Consider the following 12,364-nt stretch of genomic DNA (forward strand, 5'->3'; position numbering starts at 1 on the left):
ATAGCTTGGCTAATTCAAATAAATTACTATTTTTTTTATCTTTATTTTTTTTTTTTATCTTTATTTTTTTTTTTATTTTTTTTTTTTTTTTAAATTTATTTTTTATTATTATTTATATTTATTTTTTTTATTTTATTTTTTTTGTTAAAAAAAATTGGGGGGGAGGGTGCTATTTTTTTATGGATCGATATGTATGCTATCGATGTTTTCAAAAGCACGTTTTTTGTGAGTGAAAAGAGGTATCAAATGAATATTTGTTCACTGTACATGTTCATGTACAGATGTAGTCTGTTGTTTATGTGTAACACTGACTCCACCAGAACCCTACCCAAGGATTCTTCTACATTTGACCTTTGATTAAATGCTCTCAACTGGGGAGATCCATACTGATGCACATTCCAGCGTGAACCGCCGTGTCAACACCAATCAGCTGCTAAGGCCAGACTTTTTTTCTTCTTTTTTTGGGGGGAAGGGGGGGGGGGGGGTGTTGGATATTTGGCCCAAAACTGTAGGTCGTTAGGACACAAAAAAAAGAGAAAATTCAAATTCAAGTATTTTTTCTCTCAAAATGTTATGTATGTAGGAAAATAAAGTTGGTGCAGGGGTAATAGAGAACGAGACCACAAAAATAGTCTTGTCTGCATTAGCGCCACTAAATGAGTTCCTTTTGAAAATCAGCATTTTTAGTTATTTCTGGTTGTTTTTCGTGGATGGAAAAACAGTGCTCTGCGTTATTATTTTCAAATTTCAGGGGTCTGTTCAGAGTTGACGGATTCATAAACCAAGTTTTAAAAAAGTCTGGCCTAATCCACAATGCTCAAATATCTACCCCATGCAGCGTCAACATTCCAGTGTCAGAATTGTATGCTAGTCCCTGATCCATGTCTAGCAAATGGTACAGTGGGCTTGTTGAATGAAGAAACACTGTTTATACAGTACCTGTAATCACGGCATTGATGGTTGCATCGAAGAAAATATCCCTTTGATTGCATTTAACTCCTGTCATTCCCTTTTTACACCAAGCCGAGAATGTTAGTGATTTGCTTTCCTCGATTATCAAGTGTAGTATATCTCCATTTTATTATGATTAAAGTCATGCTGTAATACACTGGATAATCGAGGCTGTGTCATTGCAAGAAAGTGAGAAATCTTAACATGACACGAGCCTCTTCGGAAATAAGTTAACATGTTTTAGTTATGAAGACGAGACGCATACGTATTGATATACAATTTTTATTTATAACATTGATGAGAAACCTATTCACAGATATCATATTCCTTCTATTTATACTTTGAATATGTTATCTTTGAATTGGAAAGTCGTTTATCAAATTAAAATGCTCACTGATATGTCCTATTATATTCCGATATTAAGTGGAAATACCCCGTTATAAGAACATTTGGAACCGACTTATATTTCGTTATTTGAATATTTTCTTTGTTACAGACGTGTCACACTGAGATGTTTTCATGCTAGTCAGCATATATTGCTTGTTGATGTCGTTAGTATAGAGGGTGCGTTAAAACGAGGCCTTGTAAGGGACTTTCATTTTGGTATTCAAAGGGAGAGCCGGTCGAAAATCAAGGGAGGTAATCCTAGCACACTTTTTGTGGTGGGCCTTAGAAGAAATTGAGACCTGAGACAATATTGAATATTTAAACATGAAGACCTTTTCAATACTAATTGTGACGTCACGGAATTATTCTTGAATTTTATTTAAATTGGTAATTCTTGAAAGACAACCAACAGGTACGTGTTACTTATACACATGCGGATTTCATACTGTTTTAGTATTCGTGCATGCTAAGAAAGTCGGCCAAAGCTCTCCACTCGAACTGTAAGTGACTGGTCCCGAATTGTTTTTGGTGCATTCTTTTTCATTATCATCATCACCATTGACGTGAGGTATCCTCGTTATATGGAGGAAGTGTTTAGAGACATATGATTTCGTTATTGATTTAAACATATTTTATTGATATGTCAATCTGTATTGGGGGAAAAGCACCTCTTGCTTACTGGACACTCTACGGAGAAACATCACATATATAATCACCATCAATAACATATAAATAGAAAATGTATTAAGAAATGTAGCACAAGAAAAAGAGAAAATATTTTTTAAAAACTATTGGAGCCTTGCAATAATATATTTACAGTCTCCTCTAAAAATAACTTCATTTACACTTTCTGAAAAGTTTATATCATTAAACAATGTACTGATTCAATTTTAAAGCTTACATCACCTTTTGAGAATTCAGAGGTTAATTGAGAACGGAATGTGGTATACCTAGGACATTCAAGAATATAATGAAAAGCATTTTCACTTTTTGAACCCAAATCGTATGGTTGGGTGTCTCTAGGATTTACACGAAAGAGACTGTTTCAGCGAGTCGTTATTTATTTATTCGTTTTTGAGATGTAGTTATGAGTACATTGTTTTCATGATTCATAAACCCTATGAGGCTGCGAGGAATTGTATATATGGTACGTAGTAAAGTCAATCATGTGTTTCAGTTAGAGCAGGTGATGTCAAAACGACGTCGTGCACAAGACAGATGTTTTTTTTTATTTGTGTCTCAATCGAGGGTACAAGGGGACTCCCAAAGAGAAAGTTAATCAAAAGGAATCGTTTTGTTTTAATGTAGCTTAGCTGAATTGAGTTCATTTCAGTGGAACCTCTTTTATACGATTAACCTTTCTTTAAAATTCGTACCTTTGAGCCAGTTTCCAGGAAAAAGTGGAATAATGTATCCCGTTACATTGGCGAATAGTCCAGACTGACAAGGTCCCAACTAAACGAGGTTCCACTGTGCAATATACACCTGTGTGACCAAATAAAGGTTTATTGTTTGTTGCAGGTAACTTGAATTAAGTGTTCTTTGTGCCATAGTGACATCTAAAATGGTTCTGGTATCTGGGGGACGGCGGGGTAGCACAGTGGTTAAAGCGTTCGTTCGTCACGCCGAAGGCCCCACATGGGTACAATGTGTGAAACCCATTTCAGATCTCCCCCGCCGTGATATTGCTAAAAGCGGCGTAAAATCATTCTCACTCCGATCCACAAAGCCATCGTATCGCTCAGGTGATCATACTCCCATACTACCGTAGCGCTACGATCGCCTTGTGGAATGGGGCCCTGATTATCTCATCCTATTTTTAATGCACAGTGTTGGAGAAGTGACAGAGTCTCTGGAAGCAAAAAATAATCTCTTCATGAGCTGATACAATTGTCGGAGGTTTTCTGTACCTGTTAACATATGGCTGTGGCATTGAATGGTCGTTCTACATGTTCATTACTTTTTATAATAATTTAACAACGGATTATAAGACCCAGGTTATTCGTGACTTGTATGTTATTTCTGTGAGGGAAATGTGTTGTTGGGAAAGTAGTATTGTTAGAGTGAATGGCGTGCATAGTCTTTATGCAAGCTGAAATAAATTATTTTTCACAGATTGGACTTTGTCATCTGTCAGTTTGTTTGTTTGTTGTTTAACGCTGCACTCAGCAATATTCCAGCTATATGACAGGGGTCTGTAAATAATCAAGTCTTGACCACGCAATCCAGTGATTGTCATGCGCATTGGTCTACGCTTTTGGGATACGATGACATGCATCAGCCATGTCAGCGAGCCTGGCCACCCGATCCCGTTAGTTGCCCCTTACGACAAGCATGGGTTGTTAAAGACCTATTTTAACCCGGATCCCCACGGGCTTAATCTATAAGTGCCACTACATGTCACACACGACTGTACAGAGATGTTCAGATGCTTTACAACTACAAATATGTTATGCATTTTCTAGCCAAACTCGGACAGGTGCATATTCCCGAGGCAAGGGAGATAACTGGCAATAATTGTGGAAACTGGATTTTTATTGTCGATTAACTCCCTTGCCTTTGGAAGCTGGAGCAGGTGTGTCCCAGTGAAATTAGTTGGGCAGAGTTGCGTGCGTGAAACCTATGATCATGGTTGGTTGCTTTGTTGTTTTACGCCGCACTCAGTAATATTCCAGCTATATGATGGCGGACTGTAAATAAGTCTTAACCAGTCAATCCAGTGATTGACATCATTAGCATCGATTCACACAATTGGGATCGATGACATGCTTCAATCAAGTCAGCCAGCCCGACCACCCAATCCTGTTAGTCGCCTCTTACGACAAGCATAGTCGACCCTTTACGGCAAGAAAAGGTTGCTGAGGTTCGAGTCCCGGAGGTAAATGTTCAGGCCTGCATCAAGTTAGGCTTCCTCTTTCCCTCTGTTGTAGGCAACACATTTTTTCAAAGTTAACATCTTTCGGTAGAAACTAACAATTTTAGTCCACTAGTCCTTATAATAACATATAGCAAAACCCTTAAAACGGCAAACTTCTACAAGTCTGTATGATTCCTTAACTATTGGGCAGTTTGGCAAGGACTATAGGACTAGTGCCTCACTACGGAGTTCCCCTGCGAATCGAACACCGTGAATGGTATGGCATATGACAGAATATGCTGCAAAACTAAAATTTTATTTGAAAACTTTTCTAAAAGGTGTTTATGACTTAAACAAAGTTATTAGAGGTGGGCTGGTCATGAGAGACATTTTTTTTCAACAAGTATGATGAATAATTTTAGTCACCATCCATGATGGTCATGTCTCTATGCCAGCAATATCTCTGAACCAGCATAGGTTGCCTGGACAGATTGTAAACAGGAATGCCCAGGGAATCACCTCTCACAACCAGCATAGGTTGCCTGGACAGATTGTAAACAGGAATGCCCAGGGAATCACCTCTCACAACCAGCATAGGTTGCCTGGACAGATTGTAAACAGGAATGCCCAGGGAATCACCTCTCACAACCAGCATAGGTTGCCTGGACAGATTGTTAACAGGAATGCCCAGGGATTCACCTCTCACAACCAGCATAGGTTACCTGGACAGATTGTAACCAGGAATTCCCAGGGAATCACATCTTACAACCAGCATAGGTTGCCTGGACAGATTGTTAACAGGAATTCCCAGGGAATCACCTCTCACAACCAGCATAGGTTGCCGGGACAGATTGTTAACAGGAATTCCCAGGGAATCACCTCTCACAACCAGCATAGGTTGCCTGGACAGATTGTAACCAGGAATTCCTGGGGAATCACCTCTCACAACCAGCATAGGTTGCCTGGACAGATTGTAACCATGAATTCCCAGAGAATCACCTCAAACAACCAGCATAGGTTGCCTGGACAGATTGTAACCATGAATTCCCAGGGAATCACCTCTCACAACCAGCATAGGTTGCCTGGACAGATTGTAACCAGGAATTCCCAGGGAATCACCTCTCACAACCAGCATAGGTTGCCGGGACAGATTGTAACCAGGAATTCCCAGGGAATCACCTCTCACAACCAGCCTAGGTTGTTTGGAGTTTATTCTGACCAGGAATCACTTCTTACAACCAGCAAAGGTTGCCTTGGAACTATTCTAACCAGGAATATCAACAGGGTTGCCTCTTACAACCAGCATAGGAATCAACCTGGTATTAATAGGGGTTTCTCCAAGAACTGTTTCACATCTCTGCTTCCTGATCTGGCACCTCTCTCAGCAAAGAAATCCTGTACCTCATCATAGTTGAACTGTGTGGGTATGGCGATGTAAAACCTAGATCCACATAAACACAAAAAAACTCCTTTTTTTAACAACTTTTAATACATGTGATCTGACATGAGGAATGCATGAATAAAGCAAGTTGTTAGCCAGTACCAACTATTCCACTATACCACACTATAGGTAACTACCACACATGCAATAGAACATCAAATATAAACATATTAATGGCTGGGCTCAATAGGCCTCCACAAAACATCCTTCTAAACCTTTAAGCTATAAAGTGCAAACAAATACAGCTATTCTTAACCTGAAGCTGGGCCTGGGGGTGGCTGGTTGGTCGGTATTGGTTGTCCCCACGCCCCTCACCACAGTAACCCACAGAGTTAGATATGTGAAACATGCTGATCACCTATATTGGATCAGGATATTCACACTAACTCGATAACCCTGTTCAATCTGCCAGTTACTTCTGACCAAAATTAATAAATGAAAAATATTTCCATAAATGGGTACATGAGCCAGAGTCTTGTCCTTGAAGTATCTCAGCAGGAGTAATAGGTTAGCACATGGAGTCGGATGTCCCATGATGTACAGTTTGAGAATGAGTTGGGTCAGTAATATCAAAGAGTGCCAGCTTTTTGTTGAGTAATGCCCAAGTAATGCTGGCCAAAGCTGTTAACCACTTATCAGTGGTCGAAATAAATATAAGTCTGCAAGTCCGAGACAGTAAAATTCAGAAAGGACTTGCGACATTTCCTTGTGGACTACCACTTTCATCATTACGTAGATGGCAACTCTGCAGCAAATCCTTTTGGGAGGGACTAGCGAAAAATATATTTATCTGTAACCCTGCTTTTATCATTGAGCACATTGCTGAACCACTTGGGATTCAAACACATGATCAGCAGATCCAGGTACTGCTAAGGAATGTAACTCTTCACATCAAATTGTGACCTTAGACAAATGTGGGCCTGAAGAACTCCTGTGACAACTACAGCTAGTTCTATTATCAAAGGAGTATCTTAAAAAAAATATCGCTGCTTGTATACATGTACAAAAAAATTGCATTTCAATTTTTTGGAATCGGCAGATTTGTAAACCAACCTTTTCTGACCTTAAATCTGACATAAAGGACATGTGGCATGCCTACTAACACTAACACCAAGAACAAACATAAAAGAGTAAACATCTTGATAGGAAAAAAACCATTCTATCTCTTGTATAATCTGTAATGAGGTGCCAATCTAATGGGACTGCTACCACGACGACCGACTAGATAAAGAAATGGCTGACAAGCATTGCAAGAGAGCAGGATTTCATAACACTGGCACATTGAAAACAACTGCATTGAACATGCCAATACATTAACAATCATACAAAACAACCAAAGCATAAATCTGTGAGTGTAAATTGGTGTGGTTTTCTAATACTAATTCATGAAATATATATATTTAAAAAATAGTCAAGACAATACACTGTATGTAAAAATTGTCAAAAAAAATAGCAAGTAGTTGGTGGAATACATGTTTTTGATCAAAACAACAAAAAATGACATTGAACATGGACCAATACAGGATGTACTCCGATATAAACAACCTCAAAGATTAGGGAATATTTGGATCAAAAGGTCAACATGACCCCTCACAAATTGTTTGTCCACTGATATTGTCCATCACATTGCTTTGCAGTCAAGGTACATCATCATCAACATTTCACAGCTTTCATCCATCACCTGTAAATACATACAACCAGAATGTGTGGAGTCAAGTATTGAAACGAAGTTGAGTTTAACTCACGAAAGTGAATTGAGCTCTACACTGTGCATGAATTTTGTGCGAACCCTTTCGTTGCTTGATACTGTTTGTTTGTTGTTTAACGCTGCACTCAGCAATAATCCAGCTATATGATGGCGGTCTGTAAATAATCGAGTCTGGACCAGACAATCCAGTGATTGACGTCATGAGCATTGATCAATGCAATTTGGATACAATGACATGCATCAACCAAGTCAGCGAGCATGACCACCCGATCATATCGCCTCTTACGACAAGCATAGTCAACTTAAACTGCAAGCATAGGTTGCTCAAGACCTACTCTACCCCAGATCTTCACGGGTCTCTTGATACTGAAGCATGTGTCAAGAAGCTGTAGCATGCTACACAAGGGTGAGTGAGTGAGTGTATGGTTTTGTGTCGTTTTAGCAACATTCCAGCAATATGACGACAGGACACCAGAAATAGGCTTCTCACATTGAACCCATATGGGGAATCAAACCCGGGTCTTTGGCGTCATGAGCGAAAGCTTTAACTTTAACCACTTGGCTACCCCACCACCCATTGCACAAGAGTGAGTGAGTTGGGTTTAATGCCACATGGAACAGTATTCCATTTATATCACTGCATGTCAGTTTACACTGGAAGGAAAGCCCGAAGTGGTGCAGGTCTCAGACGTTTACCACTTGGGTGAAACCCATGGGTATCGTGCTGATGTTGCACAAGAAACATTGCAGTTTGTGTGATGTGATGTTAGGGCTCATTGGTTCCCATATCACTTGAACCAGGCCGTTATTCAAACATTGCGACTACACTGCGTACCAGCTGTATGTATTTACGGATGACGGAGGAACATGGTGCAAACAACCCATGAAGTATTGACAATAAGGTCCACCAGCGATATCACAAGCTGAAAATACTGACACCAAGCTTACACAACATATGCAAGAAGTCAAGATAAAAGCGTAACCAGTTTGCTACCAAATCCTCACACACATTTTCTTATCCCAAGTCAAGGCTCAAAATGTCTCACATAATTACCTCACTTGACAAACCAGTTAGCAGTGAGTGAGTGAGTGAGTGAGTACGGTTTTCCGCCGCTTTTAGCAATATTCCAGCAACATTAAGGTGGGGAACACCAGAAATGGGCTTCACACATTGTACCCACAAACCAGTTAGCATGTGTTTTGAACACCTCAGAGTTTAGCCATCTCTATTACACCATGACTGAACAAACTGGTTGATATGTCTGTAGATCTAATCCAAGCAGAGACTTACCAACACATACGCTTGTTTCAAATACGAGATTTTTCGTCTTGATGACCATGGATAATTTCACCAGACAGTTTCAAGTTCATACATGGTACACAATAGCAAAGTCACATACAAAAATAGTAAAACATGAAAATCATTGTGGAAAATTGCTTCTCAAGATGTATCTGATTATAAAATAGGCACAAAGGTCACAAGATTGAATTGCAGCACTTGACGACAGTGAGCTGGTGATTAGCACTTCAAAGAGAAACAACTGCTTTTCTTTTGAGCCCCTGAACACATCTGACCTATTGAGAAACAACTTTGTTCAAAACAACCTAAGACCAATCTCATTAAAATCAGATCTTAGTTCCCGCAACCGCTAAACAAAGATCTGGACATCCCATTACGGATCAGACCGACCTTGCCTTACTTTTGACTGACCAATGGAATGACTGACAAGAAGTCTACATTAGCCAATCAGAAGGCAGCTTTCTCATGCTTTACGGCACTAGTTTCAAATTGGCGACTACGCTTTGAAACATATTTTGACAAATTCTCTATCAAAAATGTGAAACCTGAACAAAAGAACATTCTGGAATGGCTAATAGATGGTCTAGATTGTATGGATTCAGTCGTTATGCCATACCTATTGTTCGGAATATCCATGTTTAGAAATCACATTTAGACTGTCACTTTCATGATCTGTTAAGCAACGCTCTGATTGGTCGGATGAAAGGTTGTTCTGACGTGATCCCTAATGGGATGTCCTCAGATCTTTGCTTACTGGTAGCAAGAACTAAGATCTGATTTTAATGAGATTGCCCTAACACCAGATGTCTATCCAAGCTCGGGAAGACTGCCTAGGAATTTGTTGGAGATTTTAAAGTAATAGCTCCATATAGGTGTGAACCAATGAGTCACTTGGGCATAAACGAATGATAAAGCACTGACGAGGGATGATCATTATAAACATGTCTATCATTGTGAACGTCTATCAGTACAACACCTGGTCAAGCAGGGTATCGATGCAAACTAAGGCTAGTTCACCTTGTCATCAATGTATTGCCATTGCCCATGGACACAAAGCATCAACAGTTTCGTCAATTGCTACCCCTTAATGAACACACAGGGAGGCCTACATTAGTTTTACTGCTTGAACTGGGGAGGGTGACATCTAGCACTAATCAAGCTCCACATTATAAAACAAATGCTGATACGGACATTATATAACACTGGTTAGGCCAGACTTTTTGTTTGTTTGGATGGTTGATGGATTTTTGCCCAAATAGTCCAGTCTGTAGGTCGAATTATTTTTACAAAAATTCCAATTTCGAAAATTTCTTCAAAATATTAAGTAGATAGGGAAAAGAAGTTGGGTGAGAGGTATAGGGAAAAGTGGGGGGTCAGTGGGATATTAAAACACTGGTTTTCATTTTTTTTTCTTTTTTCACATTTCATGTTTTTGGAGTGGGCATATTCTTAAACCAAGTTATAAAAAAATCTGGCCTTACATATGAAATAGAAGTCAACCATTACAGAATACATTGCCACTTGTGAGCATGAAGGACAGATGGACATAACTGACTTAGAAAAGTGTGAAAGACAATTGAGAGAGGGACATGCAATTACATTTTGTGGACTTGGAAATGCTACAGTGAACAAATAAATTGTAAGATTGACACGAAGCCACTAATACCAGGTTCAGATTGCAGGGGATAATAAAACAAACAATTAACTGAAAAGCAGTTTGTAATGTTTACATCTTAAGAATCTTTAGGAAACTGACAGGTCAGAAAACAGATTATACTATAAATATGCAGAAATAATCTGACCACATTCAATAATTCATCCAAATCATAAACACCACACCCCTTGACATGAATGACAGGTTAGACTGTATTTAAGCAAATAATATGTTAAAAAGATCTTGCGTCACATCAATTTCAAGATCAGATTTTCATAAATTTCTGAATTCAGAAAATATTTATCTTGGTGTATATATTTTAAATAAAGTAAATACATAGAAGATTAAGCACGTTTTGATTATCCTAATAGGAGACAGCCCCCCAGGAACAAACACAATCTCATTGAATCAGATCCTAGTTCTCACTACCGCTAAACCAAGCTTGAGATTAGAACAAACTCAAAAGTGTCAGTGCCTAAACACCATGTTATGTCTAGGGTTCAGATGGGAGTGTACATAAACTATACATTTCAGGGAGAAGATAATTAAGTAGAACAGCATCACCTAATCATATCACAAACTGACAAGCGGAATGATTGAGACTACGGATCACCATCCTAAGATTCTTTAGTTATGAGTACATCATTTACAGACTTACAAACTTTCTTCCAGATCAAATTAACCATAACATCCCATTATTAATAAAACATGCAAATACAGAGATTTACGTGACAAATGCGTTCTGCAAGGTTCCTTTATATCAGGAAATACTTAAAATAATTATTTCTAGACTTTTAGAGAACTGAGTACAAATTGCTCCACTTTTACAAAATATTCAAACATAAGCAGCTTGATGAACACTAGGATGGTTTTCAGTCATTGAAACTACATGGAAATCCACCCTGTGTCTTCAGCGTAGAGAGCAAACGCTTCAACCACTGTGCCACCAGACATCCCAGTCAAAGTGTGTGAGTGAGTTGGGTTTAACGCCGCTTTTAACAGTATTCCAGTTATATCACGGCGTGTCAGCTTAATGTGGGAGGAAAGCCCGAAGTGATGCAGGTCACAGACGTTTACCACTTCAGTGAAACCAACAAGCACTGGTATGATGCTGACAAACCTAGAAACATAATCCGGGCAAACCGGGATTCGAACCCACAATGCTAGGTTTCTGGCGTGCCCAAGGGACGCCACTGTGCACAGCGAATTGCGGCACCATAGATGACTGGGCCACAGGTGCCCCCTCCCAGTCTAAGAACTCTTTAAGTCAGATCTGTGTTTAGGTAAACACAAGCATCTTTGCCAAAAAGTGGCTACAAGAATGGTCCGTGACAAAATGTCTACATACGGTACAATATGTTTGGTCTTTTATATACTAATCAACAACTAATTGACCAATTGTTAACTTATTGTCAGAGCAGAGTCATATTATTCTCAAAAGACGGGATAGGGGTCAAATATCGGTAAATCTGACAAAAGTGACATAAAAATAACAGATTTAACCATCATTTGAGAAGACAATTTCTGTACCAGCAATATCAGATCTGAAGCAACATGGTCAACAAGAATCATATACTATTGATAGATGTTGACACCACCCCGCAGAACATAGTTACAGTACATAGTAACAGTACTTGTAACAGTTGTTGGTCTTGACAGGCAGCAGCTGTAATATCAAGGCAATACCAAAACATGTAAAAAAAAGTTGAATACGAATACTGACAATGGTTCACATCATGAAACACACTGATCAGATTCATTTCGTCGACACTTTTATCAAAAACAGGCAAAAAAGCATTTGCACTGTGTTCATAAACGCAAAAGAAGTAAAGGACCACCTGATTCTATCATATTTCTATAATTAATCTGTATAAGGACAGCAGATTAACTAATAATTTAAAAGAATTGTGCCATCCTTAACTTCTTTTGAGTTGTGTAATTGGTCTGCCGACACCTTTACTTTGAAAGCCATCAGAATTAGGTGAAATTATTCATCCTGCAACAGTTACCATGGTTACTGTAATGATACGTATGGTGTATAACGGTCACCGCGAACACATTAACAT

This window comes from Haliotis cracherodii, unplaced genomic scaffold (genome assembly GCF_022045235.1).
Source record: "Haliotis cracherodii isolate W230 unplaced genomic scaffold, xgHalCrac1.p SCAF_17, whole genome shotgun sequence".
NCBI lineage: Eukaryota > Metazoa > Mollusca > Gastropoda > Lepetellida > Haliotidae > Haliotis > Haliotis cracherodii.